General features: G+C 37.9%; 1 pseudogene; it reads right to left on the reverse strand.

Moving 5' to 3' along the window:
- Positions 1–1,197: 1,197 nt before the first annotated feature.
- LOC103118120 (protein arginine N-methyltransferase 3-like) lies at positions 1,198–7,549 on the reverse strand (annotated as a pseudogene).
- Positions 7,550–19,288: the final 11,739 nt, after the last annotated feature.

Genomic DNA, 19,288 nt, shown 5'->3' on the forward strand with positions numbered 1-19,288 from the left:
GGGGTGCTGAGTGCTGTTTTCCCTATGTTGACCGCCAACAATTTAATAAACTCATCATAATTCTTGATGGTGTGTTTTTGTGTATACTATAGAGTTAGCAAATAATTTGCTGAGTCTAAGTGGTGGCACACCTGGTTGAGCGCACGTTACAATGAGTAAGAACCTGGGTTTGAGTCCCCAGTTCCCACCTTCAGGGGGAGAGCCTTGCAAATGGTGAAGCAGAGTTGTAGGTGTCTCTCTGACTTTCTCTCTAATGGATATATCTATATCTAAATAGGTAGATAAATGGATGATAGATATGGATATATAGGATATATGTATATATATCACTTAGTGAATCAGTTTAGATTAGAACCAATACTTGCATACTTTAGTAAAGTTCTCAAAATACTTCTACTTGATTCTAAACTATCTAACCTTTTGATTTAACCATACAAACCAAAATGTAAAAAAAATCTAACATTTCAGCAAAATGGCCAAAATACATAAAGTTTACAAAAAAAAAAAAGAAACAAGAATAATCAAGCACATGTGAAAAGCCTAGTTAGAAGCCACTAAATACACAGTAGGACAAATATGAGACTATAATATATATTAGAGTAGACTCTAATATATTCCATGGGACTTAGAATATATCTAGGTACAAAATACTTGAATAATTATGCAAATATTCTATTTAGAGGAAGAGTGAATGATGTAATGCCACATTCAACCATAAAGTGAGCAGTCAATAATTATCATTACCATATCCAAAACCTAGAAGTAGCCCAGGTATCCAACAACAGATGAGGGGCTAAGTTGTGTTGTATATATACACAATGGAATACTACTCAGCTATTAAAATGATGGATTCACCTTTACTTGTCTTGGATGGAGCTTGAAGAAATCATGTTAAGTGAGATAAGTTAGAAACAAAAGGATGAATATGGGATGATCTCACTCATTGACAGAAGTTGGAAAACAAAATCAGAAGGGAAAACACTAAGCAGAACATGGACTGGAGTTGGTGTATTGCACCAAAGTATAAGACTATGTGATGGAGCTTGGGTGGGGTGGGGGGCGGGGGAGGGAGCAGGATTCAGATCCTGGAACATGATGGCAGAGGAGGACCTAGTGAGGACTGAATTGTTATGTGGAAAACTGGCAAGTGTTACATATGCACAAACTATTATATTTTATATCAGGGTAAACATCCACTCAGACATTCACTTTCTCTGCAGGAAGATGAACTTCTTCAATTTTTCCTTTAATTAGTGCAATAGTACCTTCCAACCAATCCATCCAGTCTTATAATGTACATTGCCTGGTAAACTATTTCAGATTGATCTACTCCAAGAACCTACTTTGCCCCAGCTTTAGCACTAAACATAGAAAGAATCCTGGTACCACAGCCAATATCGAAAACTACCTTGTTTAAAAGAAATGTGGGTTTTGATATATAAAATCTTGGTGACTTTCTGTTCATACTTTGTCGTTTGGCATTTCTTCACGGATCCTATAGTGCCTGTACAAGTTAAAATAAAAGCCATCCTCATCCTCATGCAGGTTTGTAATGGCAGTGGTAGATGACGAGTAGGTTCTGATATCTGCGTTCATCACAAAATCCTGGGCAAATTGTTTGATCAGATATTCACATGCTCTAGCTAATGCAGCTGCAGCAGACAGTGCCCTGGCTTCCATGTGTTCCAATTTTTCAACAACAGATGTATTTTCACTGAGACCATTGGGTTATGAGAATGGGATAGGCACCGGTTCATAAAGATCTTCTACATCAAATTGAAGCAAAAGATCATCATCTAACACTGGCTTCAAATACTCTTCTTTCTCCCCAGGCAATGGGTTTCATGTGGAATTCAAATACTTGATTGTAAGAATTTTTTTTTTTTTGTCTCCAGGGTTATTGCTGAAGCTCGGTGCCTGCACTACAAATCCACTGCTCCTAGAGGCTATTTTTCCCCTTTGATGTTCTTGTTGTTGATTGTTGTTGTTACTGTTATTACTGTCCTTGTTGTTGGATAAGACAGAGAGAAATTGAGAGAGGAGGGGAAGACAGAGAAGGGGAGAGAAAAATAAACACCTGCAGTCCTGCTTCACTGCTTAAGAAGTGCCCCCCTCCCCACAGGTAGGAGCCTGGGCTTGAACTGTGATCTTGAGCTGGTCCTTGCGTTTTGTGCCATGTGTGCTTAGCCATGTGCACTTAATACACTGAGCCACTGCCCCTTGATTGTAGGATTCTTAAGTATAATAAAATGTATTAATGTGGAGGCGGGGCTACAGAGCAAAAGCATCTGTGTTTCTCTCCTCTCCTCTCCTGGGTCAACTAGGAATACCAAAGAAGACCACCTGGGAACACAACAGTACAGGACTAGAATGACTACAGGAAACCAACAAATCAACAGTGAGTGCAAACACGGGTGACTCATGGCCAGAAGGAGCCTTGGGAGAGATTAAGTGGCTAGTAACAGTGCTGAAGTTTACTAGTTGAGACAGAACCTCCAGTCTGTTTCACCAAGAAGGGAACTGATGAAGGGAGAAGAGGACTCCCCTGAGACTCACCAAATGCAACTGTGAGTCTCCATTGCTACTGCCCTCAGATTCTATAGCAGCAGCAGGGAGGCCCTGTAGTGACACCAGGGGACAGAGAACTAATGAAGAAACTCAGGATAAGATCTATATCTAGGTGGCCTAGCGGTGGGGCTGTGAAAGTCTCTTTGCATAATCACTGGATTATATCTGCTCCACCTTGCTTTATCTCTTGGACAGGAGTCATTGATTAAACTAAGAAGCCTACTTATAGTTTAAAAGCCCTCAGGCTCCCATAGCCTCCAGGGAAGAAAAAGAGAAAAAAGAGGCATTTAAGCCACGGAGCTCCACCTCAGGGATTAAAATAATATTGAAACAACTGTCAGTTTCCACAACTGTAAACCCATTAATTACCTTACTTAGACACAAGTTAATCCAGGCTGAGTGATCAGTAATTTGAAAAAGTACTGAGAGAGGGACCTTATAACATACTATATAAAATGGTTAAACCAACAAGAAGAAATATTGGAGAAATGAACAAGGACAAGAGCCCAACTAAAAGTCCCCCAAAGGTTAAAGCACAAAATAATGAGGTCAACATCCAAACAATAGTTAAGGAAATAATCATAGACGTGAGTAAAGAGTTTGAAAAGATTGTCATCAGAAATGCAAAAACAACAAATAAGACTCTGGAAGGAGATACTAATTATCTCAAGGTTATTAGAGAGCTGAAAGTTGAAATAGCTGAGCTAAGAAGACAACTAGCTGAACAAGCTAAAACAGTATCAGAACAAGGTAACAAAATAGATGAACTCCAGAAAACAGTAGAGGGGAGAGAGAATAGAATAAATGAGGCTGAGGACAGAATTAGCAAGATTGACGAAAAATTAGAGACAACTAAAAAAGAAGTAAGAGATAACAAAAAGAGATTAAGAGATACTGAAAACAACAGAGACCTATGGGATGACTTCAAAAGAAATAATATATACATTATTGACATACCAGAGAAAGAAAGAGGGAGGGGAAAAAAGCATTATTCAGGACATATAGCTGAGAACTTCTCTAGTCTAGAAAACATCAAAGACATGAATGTTCAAGAAGCCCAGAGGGTCCCAAACAGAATTAACCCAGAAGACAGATGAACTAGAACTATTGGACATTTTCAGTCATTCATCCCAAGAAACTGGAATACACATTTTACTCAAGTCCACATGGATCATTCTCAAGGATAGACCATCTATTAGGCCACATAGACAGCATCAGCAAATTCAGGAGCAATGAAATAATCCCAAGCATCTTCTCAGACCACAGTGGAATTAAACACTTAGCAATCAACAAGATTAGTAATAGTCCCAAAATGTGGAAGCTCTACTGTACTCTACTTAACAACTAATGAGTCAAAGAGGAATTAAAGGAAGAAATCAAAATGCTTCGAGAGTTCAATGAAAATGAAGACACAAGATATCAAAATATTTGTTACACAGGGAAGTCAGCACTGAGAAGGAAGTTCATACTCATACAAGCACACATTAAGAAACAAGAAAAAGCACAAATAAATAGCCTGATTGCACATCTTAAAGACCTAGAAGAAGAACAAAGGAAGCCAGAAGGTCAGAAATCACAAAAGTTAGGGCAGAAATAAATAACATTGTAAATAAGAAAACCATACAAAAAATCAATGAAACTAAAGAGTGAACAAAATGGACAAAACTTTAGCCAGACTCACAAAGCAAAAAAAGGAGAATACCCAAATAAACCGGATTGTAAATGAAAGAGGAGATATCACAACAGACACTGCAGAAATTCAACATATCATGTGAGGCTTCTATGAACAACTATATGCCACCAAGCTAGAGAACTGGGAAGAAATGGATGATTTTCTAGATACCTACTAACTTCCAAAATTAAGTAAAGAGGAACTAGATAACATGAACAGGTACATCACTGCTAATGAAATTGAAACAGTTATCAAAAATCTCCCCAAAAATAGAAGTCCTAGACCAGATGGTTTTACAAATGAATTCCACAAACCCTTCAAAGAAGAGCTAATACCTCTACTTTTAAAAGTCTTCCAGAAGATTGAAGATACTGGAATACTCGCTTCCAGCTTCTATGAAGCCAAGATCACTTTGATACCAAAAGCAGACAGAGACACAGCCAAAAAAGAAAACTACAGACCAATATCTCTGTGTTGGGAAATTGTGAAGAGCTTCACAAAGCACCCTGCATTCCTGATACTATGGCCTATATACATAATCATTGTTTTGCCTGAAAAATCCCCACCCATTTCAATCCATTGATCTATATTCTTACTACCCCTGAGACCCTCCCTGTCTGCATGGTAGTATTAATCTTACCAGTTAAAAGCCTCACAACAGTTGCTAAGGAAGTTTCTACCTTCCCAGCCCCTCTTGCCTTTCTCCTCAACTTTAATAGCCATTTCCATCTCCAACTTGCCACTTCCAGGTCTGCCCTTTAAAAGCCTTGGCTCTCTGATCAATAAAGAATTGCACTGCCTCGCCACAAACTTGGTTCATGAGTCATATCCCTCAAGTCGCTGAGAATGTAGCAGTCTAGGCTGGCTCAGTTCACATTCCCTCGAACCCAGAGAGAACTCGCCCAGGAAGAGGCACCCCCATGCTAGCCCAGCATCTCTGATGAACATAGATGCTAAAATACTGAATAAAATTCTAGCCAACCAGATACAGCAGTATATTAAAAATATTGTTCATCATGACCAAGTGGGGTTTATACCAGGCATGCAAGGCTGGTTTAATATATGAAAAGCAACCAGTGCAACCCACTACATCAATAAAAGCAAGACCAAAAACAACATGGTCATATCAATAGATGCAGAGAAAGCCTTTGACAAAATACAACATCCCTTTATGATCAGAACACTATAAAATGGGAATAGATAGAAAATTCCTGAAGATTCCTGGAGTCTACATATAGCAAACCTACAGCCAACATCATACTCAATGGTGAAAAACTGGAAGAATTTCCCCTCAGATCATGTACTAGATAGGGATACTCACTATCATCATTACTATTCAACATAGCATTGGAAGTTCTTGCCATAGCAATCAGGCAGGAGCAAGGAATTAAAGGCATACAGATTGGAAGAGAAGAAGTCAAACTCTCCATTTTTGAGATGGCATGATAGTATAAACAGAAAAACCTAAGGAATCCAGCAAGAAGCTTTTGGAAATCATCAGGCTATACAGTAAGATGTCAGGCTACAAAATTAACATTCAAAAGTCAGTGGCATTCCTCTATGCAAACACTAAGTTAGAAGAAGTTGAAATCCATAAATCAATTCCTTTTACTATAGCAACAAAAACAATAAAATATATAGGAATAAACCTAACCAAAAAAGTGAAAGACTTGTATACTGAAAATTATGAGTCATTACTCAATGAAATTGAAAAAGACACAAAAAAGTGTAAAGATATTCCATGTTCATGGTTGGAAGAATTAACATCATCAAAATTAATATATTACCCAGAGCCATATATAAATTTAATGCTATCCCCATCAAGATCCCAACCACATTTTTTAGGAGAATAGAACAAATGCTACAAATTTTTATATGGAACCAGAGAAGACCTAGAATTGCCAAAACAGACTTGAGAAGAAAAAACAGAACTGGAGGCATCACACTCCCAGATCCAAGTGGATCAAGGACTTAGATGTTAGACCAGAAACTATCAGATACTTAGAGGAAAATATTGGCAGAACTCTTTTCCGCATAAATTTTAAAGACATCGTCAATGAAAAGAATCAAATTACAAAGAAGAATAAGGCAAGCATAAACCAATGAGACTACATCAAATTAAAAAGCTTCTTCACAGCAAAAACACCACTATTCAAACCAAGAGACCTCTCATAGAATGGGAGAAGATCTTTATATGCATACATCAGACAAGAGTTTAATAATCAAAATAAAGATATTGCCAAACTCAACAACAAGAAAACAAATAACTGAATTCAAAAATGGGGAGAGGACATGGACAGAATATTCACCACAGAAGAGATCCAAAAGGCTGAGAAACACATGAAAAATGTTCCAAGTCTTTTGATTGTAAGAGAAATACAAATGAAGACAACAATGAGATACCACTTCACTCCTGTGAAAATGTCATACATCAGAAAAGGTAATAGTAGCAAATACTGGAAAGGCTGTGGAGTCAAAAGAACCTTCTGCACTGCTGGTGGGAATGTAAATTGGTTCAACCTCTGTGGACAACAGTCTGGAGAACTCTCAAAAGGCTATTAATGGACCTACCCTATGATCCAGTAATTCCTCTCCTGGGGAAATATCCTAAGGAACCCAACAGACCCATCCAAAAAGATATGTGTATACCTCTTTTCATAGCAGCACAATTTGTAACAGCCAAAACCTGGAAGCAACCCAGGTGTCCAACAACAGATGAGTGACTGAACAAGTTGTGGTATATATATCTAATGGAATACTACTCAGCAATAAAAAATGGTGACTTCACTGTTTTCAGCTGATCTTGGATGGACCTTAAAAAATTCTTGTAAAGTGAAATAAGTCAGAAGCAGAAGGATGAATATGGGATGATTTCACTCTCAGGCAGAAGTTGAAAAATCAGGTCAGAAGAGAAAACACAAGTAGAACCTGAACTGGAATTGGCATATTACACCAAAGTAAAAGACTCTGTGGTGGTGGGGGGACAGAGTATATAAGTATAAGAAGGATGACAGAGGACCTAGTGGGGGTTGTATTGTTATGTGGAAAACTGGGAAATGTTATGCATGTACAAACTATTGTATTTATTGTTGAATGTAAAACATAAATTCCCCAACAAAGAAATTTAAAAAGAAAATAATGTAGTAATGTATCCATAAAATTTAAGTCCGTGTTTATGGACCATGTTCCCAATAGTAAAATGATGTTCACATTGATAGTGTGAAAATATTTCCTAGGCAGATGTAAACAACCTGTGGCAGAGCAGGCAAGAGGTGTGGAGCAGGTAGAGCAAAGCTCCCGCATGGTCATGGTGGTCCTCACTCCCAAGCATCTTCCCCACTGTCTGCGCTCTCCAACTGTGGTGCCCCAGGCCCATGAGGGCTAAGGCTAAAGAGTACATGGTCAGCACGCCAGGGTCGGACTCAGCGGGACTCAGGGGTTGGGAGGGGGGCTCTCCTTTAAAAAAAAAAAATTGGCCCGAAGCCAATCTTTTTTAAAAAATTAATTTTATTTATTTATTGATACAGTCAGAAGTTGAGAGGAAGGAGGGAAGGGAGGGAGAGAGAGACCGAGAGAGAGACCTGCAGCACTACTTCACCACTCGCATATTTACCCCTGCAGGTGGGGCTGGTGGCTCAAACCTGAGTCCTTTTTACATTGTAACATGTGGACTCAACTGTCTGCGCCACCATCCAGCCGCTGACATTATAGCTCTAAACATAATATGAGCAGTCTCAATTTTTTAATGAACTGATTATCAACAGTGAAAAGTTAGAAATACAGTGGTAGAAATAATTAATGTCTTATAAAACTGAAAAAAGTAGGAGATATCAGGCATGATTTTGCATTTTATTTCCATATCCTAAGAACTTCAAAGACCTTTGTATGTGTTTTCACCATCTTCACTTCCAGCTCCAAAATTTACTATTTAAAACTATATATATATGGGGGGGCCAGGTGGTGGAGCAACTGGTTAAGTGCACATGTTAGAATGCACAAGGACTCAAGTTTGTGACCCCAGTCCTTACCTGCAGGGGGAAAGCTTCATAAGTGGTGAAGCACTGCTTCAGGTGTCTCTCTGTCTCTCCCCTTATCTGTCTCCTCCTTCTTCTCAATTTCTGGATGTCTCTATCAAGTAAATATAATAAAAAAGAGGAAAAAAGCTATAGACATAAAAAATATACTTATATGTTATATATATATATAAATGTATAAATATAAACATATATATGTGTGTTTTATGTCTTTTGTAAACAATACCTAAATTATATTTTAGTGATATGCATTCATAATTGTTCTATTCATTGCTATATAGTATTCCACCGTATTTATATACTACAGTTTACTTATTCTATTATTGGTATATATTTGAACTACATCTATGAACATTAATGTATATGTCTACTTAGTGTGTAGCATTTGTTGAATACATACCAAGGGATGGGATTGTTCACTCATATGACTCAAAATTACACAAATTAAAAAATAACAAAACTGAGAGCATATTTAGAAAAGGGAAAAATTATTAGCTAATTATAAGATTCAAAACGACTCCCTAGAGAATAGATTTCTTCAAGTGTGTAGTTAAAACCGGTTGGCAAATATCTGCAGCATCTAATCTTAGCACCACCACTTATCCTTGGAGGTATATTTACATTCCTACCTGTGCAAGATTGTCTCTATTTAAATAGACTCTGAAGTGGCTCCTATGCTCCTGAGGCAAATTAAAAATGAAATCCAGGAAGAATTGACAGGCTGTTCCCTAGAACTCTGAACAGCTCTAATTATGTTACAATACATTTAGATGGTTTAGTACAAAATAGTCTACCTGCCTTTGGAGAACTGAAGCCTGAGTAGAATTTTCCCTAAGTGCTTCTCTTCATGTGCTCAGGGAAGCTTCAACATTACACATTAATGCAGGGAACAATTGCAGTTTTGTACTACTTAATTCATTGCTGTGTTTGACTTCTGGCTTTTATATTCAGTAATATGAATTACATCCCGTAGTATGCCAATTTCAGATCTGAAGTTCTGAAAGTTTTGTTCAAATCAACCCCACCACCAGTGTCTTTATTTATTTTGCAGTCACACACTATAAATGTTAGGTTCTGATTCATTGGTCACAGCCTGGGTAAAACCCCATGCCTTAGAGGAGCAAGAGAGAGCAAGGGGGACTTAAGAGTATAGTTTTCTTAGCTTCACCAACTTCTGCTAACCGAACTTCTCTGAGCAGTGTGGCAAATTTTAGCATTAGTTTCCCCTGGCTTACTTGCAGACAGCCTATTCTGTGTTAAAGTGTTAACAGCAGGAGCTGAGAATTTCCCTGGATTGTCTTATTGTCTTGTTCTGCATACACACACACACACACATATGTGTGTGTGTGTGTGTGTATGTGACATATCCTAGAAGGAGAGGAATATAAATAAGATGGTAATAAATGAGAGAACTGTCTCAGATGTTAATGTATTTCCAAAGGTCTCTGTGGGGAGTCGGTGAGGATGTGATAGTTACTGCCTAATTTGCGTGGCTCTCTACAATCATTTCCATTTATCTGCAATCTAGTTAAAAGCTGCCACTTAGTTTATCCATTTCAACATGGGGATCACACACACACACACACACACACACACACACACACATGTATTTCTCTGTGCAAAGAAATATCCATTCTTACCTATCCCCCAGAGTGAACTATCAAAGGTTAAATTATTTTCAAGACAGGCACTCCAGCTCCATGCCACTGAACAACTCAATCTGTGTTCTTTCATCTTCACATCTCTTGCAGTCTGTGCAGTTCTTGTGCCAGTTCATTAGCTGTTTACAATCAGGGCTCTCTCTTGTATACCCCAAGAGTCCAGAATGGTCTTGCTTTGGACTCCCTTTTCTCCTCTTTCTTCTGTTCATATTGCAAAATGCCAGTGGCAGTGGTGTGGGGCTGGGATAGTGGAAACTTCTGTTTTAAATGCAAATTAAACTGCGTTTTGTGACTCACTTGTGGGAGACTAGTAACAATATGCTTTAGGAACCAGTAAGTTAAAGCTATTTAAAGTAAAACTAAACAAAATTAGAAACTTTGTTTCTCTGTCACCTCAACCGCATTTCAAGTGCCCAATTGCCATATGTGGCTGTGTAATTGATAGCGTGGACTGTAACACATTTCTACCATAACAGAAAGTTTTGTTGAATAGCACTCCTCCAGTAAACAATGAAATCTTTTTGAGCAATAGCCTTACTTAAAGGTATCTTTATTACCAAGCAAAGGATAGAAACTTTGTTGAAAAATGTATTTACTTTAATAAAGTCTCATCTGATACATGAATGGACAGACACACACAAATACACACACAAGTGGAATTGATGTGATTCACCTATATTACTCATTAGAGATTTCTAGTTAGGAAGCATTCCAGCTGTATAGGTCTTAGAAAATTATACATGTATTTAACAAAACAATGCCAAGAAGAACTTAATTAAATGTGTGGCCTCGTTACTGAGAGTTGAGAGGGTAAAATATTTATAGATACATGTCAGTAATTAAATAATTCTCCAAGTCAGTGAAATAAGAAATACTATAAGGAAGCTCTGATTAATTGTTAAGTGAGGTACAATTGCTTTCAAGAAATCTGAAAAATCAGAGAACGATAGGCAGGTGATCAATGCATGGCATCTTGGCAGAGTCAATTGTCCGCCCTTCTGATGTAACTGCTGTCATCTATACCTTCCAACTGTGGTGATATATGCAACTGTGACCTGGATACAATACCATCAGTATCCCCTTTATCACTTTGATTTCAGAGATCTACAGGTTAGACAGAAACCATGCTTACTGTGTAACCCCAAGAACAGAATATTCCTTTAGAAAGCCCCCCTTCCTTAATAGAGGAATACCATCTTAAAGCTCTCCCATTGGGATCAATGACCCCAATTCATTGCCTTTGTACTAGGATCTGTTATCTCTTCCACAGTGCCCCAGATGTGTTCCCAGTGGTTCCACCTGAAGACATCAGGGGACTGCCCACTCTCATATATGATTTAATTAGCTCCAGTAAAGGAAAGAGGGAGGATTAGGGGCTGATTAAAGAGCTTAGAGAAAATAGATATGATTAGGAGAATAAATCCTGTGGAAACCCACGGCAATAGGAGATATATCCTGCTGGGTTTCTTTAATCTTGACTATCACTCTCATGCATGACTAACAAAAGGTCATACTCGAATGTAAGGTCCAAGAAGAGGTGCTCCATGTGGAGGCAGTTTCAGATATGGGCAGAAACATACACATTATAAGTAAGGACAGAAGTTATTGTTCTGCAATATTCATGAAGAAACAAAGGAAGAACTGTCTATGAGACTATTTCAGTAGCAGTTTTTTTTACAGATTACATTTTATTAGTTAATATTTATTTACCAACAAGATAACCAACGATTCTGACAAGCACCCTCTTCGACTTTTCATGTTAGAGTCAGAATTTGCAGGAACTCTACAAAAGGAACCATGTTGTGTTTTTCCTGTCTTAAACTTTGCTAAAATCTGAGATGTCTTCAGCAGACAAATGGGCATGATAAGTATTGGGAGGGAGGAAGTTTTCTGCTTGAGAAACTTCTTCTTTTCTTGGACTTCATCATATCCCCAGAATTTTCCCCTGCCACTTTGAGTTATGAAAAGTAGTAGGAAACAGAGGGCAACGGGGGGCAGAACTCTAATCAGCTTTGTGAGACCTTTGGCAGACTGGTTTTTTTCTTTAAATTAGCACAGTTCAAACACAATCAGCTTCTATTTCATGTGGTGGTATTTTGATGAGCTTGTAACCTTATAAACAATCCTCTCGAGACATTTGGTGAAGTTCTTTGAATATAACCCATCCAGGCAACAAATTGGCCCCTCATTCAGCTCACAAATCTCTCTATTGACCTGTATGCCAAGACAAGAATTGTTCCTCTCCATAGAAATCTGCTTCTAAACTATGCTAATCGTATGGGGGACATGGAGTTTGTTGAGTAAAATAATATTTAAAAAGTAAACATGTTCTTCTAAGCAACAGCTATTTTCATACATTCTTTGAATAATTCTGCAAGTTAGGGTATGGTAGCAATTGAAATTCTAAGGTATTAACACAGTTTCCAAGGTATACAATTGGTAAAATGAAAAAAAAAAAGTCATGCTGAAACTTAGGTTTTTATTGTTTGAAAGAAGACTCCTTCCACTAAACCTCATGTCTCCTTTATTTTCTGCTATTAAAACAAAGTTACAAACAATATGAAGTATAAGGAAAACCCTCTACTTTTCATGATAGGAAAAGCTGACTTAACGGTTTGATTGATTAACTTTTGAAGCGCAGATTGAGTATTTCTTACCTCTTGACATGGTTTGTCTCAAGGAGAGAGTGTCTTCATTTATGACATAAAGAGCCAGCATATGTTTTTTTTTTTAAATATTTATTTATTCCCTTTTGTTGTCTGTGTTTTTTTTAATTGTTGCTATAGTTATTATTGTTGTTGTTATTGATGTCGTCGTTGTTGGATAGGACAGAGAGAAATGGAGAGAGGAGAGAAGACAGAGAGGGGGAGAGAAAGACACCTGCAGACCTGCTTCACAGCCTGTGAAGTGACGCCCCTGCAGGTGGGGAGCCGGGGACTGGAAAGGGGATCCTTATGCTGGTCCTTGCTCTTTGCGCCATGTGCGCTTAACCTGCTGTGCTACCACCCGACTCCTGAGCCAGCATATTTTTATCTGTGACAAGTTTCAGCTCAGGATTCTTCAACTGCTGTGACACTTGGAGAATGACCTGGGCAGCATTGGGGACAGGGTGTGACTATCATACTATGAAATAATGTAAAAGTCAGTGATTAGAAGCAATGACAAAATCTAAGAGTAATGGAGAGATCACGTGTATCAACCTGAGAGGTGGAGAAGAATTAGGAGAAGAATTCAATATTAGGCAACACCAAAGACTTCCTAATGGAAATCCCAGAATTATTTGTAAATACATTTTTCATATTGCTCTAAAAATTTCTTTTCAAGTATGGTATTTGGCTACAAAAAAAAAACAACAGTGTAAAGTAGTTATTATGATAGGAACATATGAGAAAGAATCTAGACTAATATAGTCAGTAGAACTAGGGAATGGTTATGCATGTTTAAACTATTGTACTTGCTGTTGAATGTAAAACATTAATTCCCCAATAAAAATAAAATAAATTAAATAAATTAAAAAAAGAAGAACAGGAGACTTCAGTGCCAGCTGAAGAAAGACTCAAATTCTTGGGGATATTGCCTGAGTATAAAATTAAGAAATAAAGTAATTGGAAAACATAGTAATTATCTCCGGCCATAGCATCAACATTCATGAAAACTTTGACAATATTGATTTATGATATTCTGAAATGAGTGTATTTTTACAAACTTAATTAAACTTTTATTTTCATAAGAACTTTGAATATGTTTCCTACTTTGTACTTTCTTTTTCTAATCCAGGGTCTCCTATTAAGTTTGTGCTATTTATCAGCTACTTATAACTATGGTGCATAAGGTGACTGTCTTTGTTCATTTAAGAGAGAGAAAGAGGGAGAGAAACTAGAGCATCATTCTGACATATGAAATGTCAGAAATTACTTAGAGACTTCAAGCTTAAGAGTCCAAAACCATATCCACTGCACCACCTCTCAGGCCCTAAAACCTGTTTAGAAGGTCTTTTATTTTTTGCTTGATGTCTTATCAAACATTTTGAACATCTTCCTGTTTCATGGGATATAAAGTGCTAAAAATAAATATTTATTTTTGTTCATTTGTTTGTTTATTGCCACCAGGGTTATCACTAGGGCCCAGTTCCTGCATTATATATCCACTGCTCCTAGTGGTCATCCCCACTCCTTCATTTGATGTTATAGGAGAGAGAAAAAAATTGAAAGGGGAGGAGGAGATAGGGAGAAAGCCTGATACCTGCAGATCTGCTTCTCTGCTCCTTAAGCTCCCTCCCTCCACTCCTCCTCTAATCCTCCCCAGGTGGGGAACAGGGCTTTGAATCAAGTACTTACACATGGTAATACATATGCTCATCCAGGTATATCATTACTGGCCCCCAAACAAATATTTCATACATCTTAAGTTTATTAGAATTTTCTAACCTTTTAACTCATATCTTGGCTATCTAAAGGAATACTTTGGTTTGAAATCTTTGAAAACGAATTTAAATTGTCATATTAAAGTTCGTATAATAATCTATCCTTCAAACTTTTATGAATAAGATTCTGTATCTGTCCAATTTTTGTCATCAAAGACTATTTTCTTTGGGGAAAATCTCAGTTATTTTCTGGCAGTCAGAAAAGGTTCCAATTACATGTCCCTTGCTCCTGGCATAATAGGAGACAGAGTGGGAAGGAGACCTCAGGCCAGACAGGCTGTCTTTGCAGAACGAGAATTTGAAATGCCTTCATAGACTAAATAACTAAAGCAAATATTTGAAGTGGACAGTGTTTTAATATAATATGGATTCTTGGCTTTTCTGAAGAACTATAGTGTGCATTGCGAATACTTTCCAAAAATATTGAAGTGTCAAAGAGATAATGTACCGGGTAGGATGCTTGCCTTGTTGTTCACATAGCCCAGGTTTTTTTTGTTTGGTTTTAATTTTTTCATTGAGGGATTAAGGTTTACAGTAAAATGCAATACTTTGTATATGCATAACATTTCCACATAACAGTACAACCCCCACTAGGTCCTCCTCTGCCATCATGTTCTAGGACCTGAACCCTCCACTCCCACCCCAGAGTCTTTTACTTTGGTGCAATCCACCAGCTCTAGTTCAAGTTATGCTTAGTGTTTTCACTTCTGACCTTGTTTTCAACTTCTGTCTATGAGTGAGATCATCCCATCTCCATCCTTTTGCTTCTCACTTAATATGATTTCTTCAACTCCATCCAAGATGGGATAAAGATGGTAAATTAACCATTTTTTAAATATTTATTTATTTATTTTTGCCCTTGTTGTTTTATTGTTGTAGTCATTATTGTTGTTGTTATTGATGCCTTCATTGTTGGATAGGACAGAGAGAAATGGAGAGAGGAGGGGGAGACAGGGAGAGAGAAAGATAGACACCTGCAGACCTGCTTCACCGCTTGTGAAGCGACTCCCCTGCTGGTGGGGAGCCAGGGGCTTGAACTGAGACCCTTATGCCGGTCCTTGTGCTTTGCGCCACCTGCGCTTAACCGCTGCGCTACCGCCCGACTTCCAAATTAACCATTTTTAATAGCTGAGTTGTTTTCCATTGTGTATATATACCGCAACTTACTCATCTGTTGATGGACAACTGGCTTGCTTCAAGGTTTTGGCTATTACAAATTGTACTGCTATACATATAGGTATACACAATCTTTTTGGATGGGTACCTTTGGTTCCTTAGGATATATCCCAAGGAGAGGAATTGTAGAATCACAGGGTAGGTCCATTTCTAAACTCTGAGGGTTTCCCAGACTGTTTTCCACAGGGGTTAGACCAATTTACATTCTCACCGGCAGTGCAGAAGAGTTCTTTTTTCCCCACAGTTTCTCCAGCATTTGTTATTGCTACCTTTTCTTATGTATGACATTCTCACAAGCGTGAAGTGGTATCACATTGTTGTCTTTATTTGCATTTCTCTGATAATCAATGAATTGGAGTATTTTTTCATATGTTTCTCGGCCTTATGGATCTCTTCTGTGGTGAATATTCTGTCCATGTCCTTTCCTCATTTTTGTATAGGGCCATTTGTTTTCTTGTTGCTGAGTTTGGTGAGCTCATTACATATTTTAACCAATTATTTAACCAATTTAGAACCATCGTTTAGCTTCTTTGATCTTTTGTATGGTCTTCTTATTTTCAATGTTATTTATTTTTGCCCTAACGTTAGTTATTTTAGTACTTCTGGTTGCTCTAAGGTCCCTTTGTTTTTCTTCTTCTAAATCTTTAAGATGTGCGATCAGGTTGTTCACAAGCTTTTTCTTGTTTTCTAATGTGTGCTTGTATGGCTATGAACTTCCCTCTCAGTACTGCCTTAGTTGTCTCCCAAATATTTTGATAGCTCGTGGCTTCATGTTCATTGAATTCTCAAAAGATTTTGATTTCTTCCTTAATTACCTCTTTGACCCAATAGTTGTTAAGTAGTGTACTGTTGAGTTACCATATTTTGGGACTTTTACTAATTATTGGTTTGTTGTTAAGTTTTAATTTAATTCCACTGTAGTCTGAGAAGATGCTTGGAATTATTTAAATGCTCTTGAATTTGTTGATACTGTCTTTGTGGCCTAACATATGATCAATCCTTGAGAATGAACCATATGGACTTGAATAAAATGTGTATTACAGTTTCTCAGGGTGAATGGCTCTGAAAATGTCCAATAGTTTTAACTTATTTATCTCTTCACTTAGCCCCTTCATTTCTTTATTGAATTTTTTTGGGGGGGTCCACTGGCTTGTATGATAGTTTTCTATCCTTTCACTTTGAGTCTGTGTTTGTCTTGATTTAGGTGAGATTCCTGTAGACAACATGTGGTTGGGTTGTGTTTTCTGATGCATCTTCCTACTCTGTGCCTTTTAATAGGTGATTCAGGCCATTGACATTGATATTATAAATTGAAGATATTTTGATGCCACTATCGTCGATTTTTAGTGTTCTGACATATGGCGTGTTTGTGGCTATATGATTGTTTATAGGAGACCTTTCAGAACTTCTTTTAGGGAAGGCTTTGTGATAGTTGACTCCTTCAACTGTTGCTTGTCAGAGAAGGTTTTTATGCCTCCATCTAGTCTGAATGACAGTCTAGCAAGATATAGTAGTCTTGGTTGAAAGTCTTTCTCATGGAGCACTCGATAGATATCTTACCATTTTCTTCTGGCCTGTAGTTTTTGTGTAGAGAAGTCTGCTTCTAATTTTATGGGTTTTCCTCTGTAAGTGATTCATTGTTTTTATCTTGCATCCTTCAGGGCCATTTCTTTATCCTTATTCCTTTCCATTCTAAATATGATGTGTCTTTAAGTATGGGTTAATTCTGTTTGGGGCCCTCTATGCTTCTTGAAACTTTATGTCTTTTTTGTTGTCTAGAGTAGGGAATTTCTCACATTTTATGTCCTGTATAATTCTTTCTTCCCCTCCCTCTCTTTCTTTCCCTTGTAAGCCAATAATGTGTATATTACTTGTTTTGAAGTCATTCCATATGTTCTCTTGTTTTAAGTATCTTTAAATCGTCTTTGAGATCTCTTACATCTTTCTTAGTTTTCTCTAATTCATCCTCAATTTTGCTAATTCTGTTTTCTGCCTCAGTCATTCTGTTATCACTCCCCTCTGTTGTTTTCTGAAGTTCAACTATTTTGTTAGCCTGAGATAACACTGTATTAGCTTGTTCAGCTAGTTGTGCTCTAAGCTCAACTATTTCAGCTCTTTAAATACCTTGAGATAATTAGTATTTTCTTTCAGAGTTTCTTTTGCTGTTTCCCCCATTTCTGATGATATTACTTTCAAAAGCTTTCCTCACTCCTGTGACTAATGTCTCAACTTGTGTTTGGATGTTGGCCTCATTTTTATATTCTTATACCTTCTGTGTGTTGGGCAGCCCCCTGTTCTGATGCTGTGGTCTATTTAAATAATCATTGTTTTGCTTGAGACCTGCCCTGCCTGCAGGATATTGGTTAATCCCACTGGTTAGAACCTTCATAACAGCTGCTATGGAAGCTTTCTATCTTCGTGCTCTTTTCCTCACCCCTCTCCTAGCCATTTCCTTTTCCCACTTGCCACTTCCGGTTAAAGATATATATAAAGGCATTGTCTCTGATCAATAAAGGCATTGCGTTGCGTTCCTGCTCTGCCATGAGTTTCTGGTCTTTCTCTCCCGTGTCACAGAGTAAGCAGCAGCCCAGGTTGGCTCCGGTCGAGTTCTCTCCAACCCAGAGAGCAGGTGCCCTGGAAGAAACACCCTCACATTAGCCCTGCACTGTGGGCTTTTAGCTGAGTTTTGTCCTGGTTCATTTCTCTAATGTTTCTTCTTGGTTTAACCATTGTATATGATGTGTTGTGAGGTCCCCTCTCACTACTTTTCAATCCACTAATCACACTTGCCTGGACTTACTTGTGTCTAAGTAAGGCACTTAGAGTTCACACTTGTGGAAATAAACAGTTGTTTTAATGTTATCTCAATCCCTGAGGTGAAGCATAGTGACTCCTTTTATGTTCTTTATCTTCCCTTAAGGCTAAAGGAGCTTAAGGGATTTTTAACTGTAAATATATTTTTTTAGCTTAATCATTCACTCACTATTGAGCAAGAGATAAAACAGGGTGGGGAAGATATAGCACAATGTTATGCAAAAAGATTCCCACACCCACTCGAGGGTCCAAAGCCCTGGGCCAATTCAGCCCTTCTGCCAGCAGTCAGAACCAAGCTGGGCTGCAGTCCTTGGGCCTGAGAGTTTCTAAATAAATCTTGTTTATACTCCATGGATTCTGAGTACCATGTCTCCCAATTCATCCAGAGAACAATTTGTAAAGGCTCCTACTATATAGCCCCATCTCTAGGCCACCGTGAGTGTAGATTGTCTCCTTTGTTACCCAGTAAGTTTTCTGCTCCCTTATGTCAACACAGGATCTCCCCACTGCTGCTCCAGCTTCCAAGGGACAGTAACAATGTATACTCACAGTTGCAATTGATGGGAGTTATGAGGTCCTCTCCTCCCTTTAGCAGTCTTTTGTTGATAAAACTAAGGCCAGAGGTGGCTCCTCAGCTGGAAAATTAATGGGCTGCTAACATCCACTCCTGAATATATATGTGCTTACATGTAATACTACCAAACACTTGAACTTTTCTTTAGATATTATATAGTTGGTAGCTGGGAAAACCACAGGCTAGACTTCAAATTCATCCAGTACCCTCCCTGTCAATGGTTCTAGTACTCTTTCTTTAATTCCAATGTTACATTACTAGGGTTGGCACAATTCATAAGAATATCATGTTTGGGGAAACATTATCTCATTTTCCCTAGTTTTCAATACATGGGAAACTTGATGAATGGAATTGTACCATTCTTTC

This window comes from Erinaceus europaeus, chromosome 2 (assembly GCF_950295315.1).
Source record: "Erinaceus europaeus chromosome 2, mEriEur2.1, whole genome shotgun sequence".
NCBI classification, from domain to species: Eukaryota; Metazoa; Chordata; class Mammalia; order Eulipotyphla; family Erinaceidae; genus Erinaceus; species Erinaceus europaeus.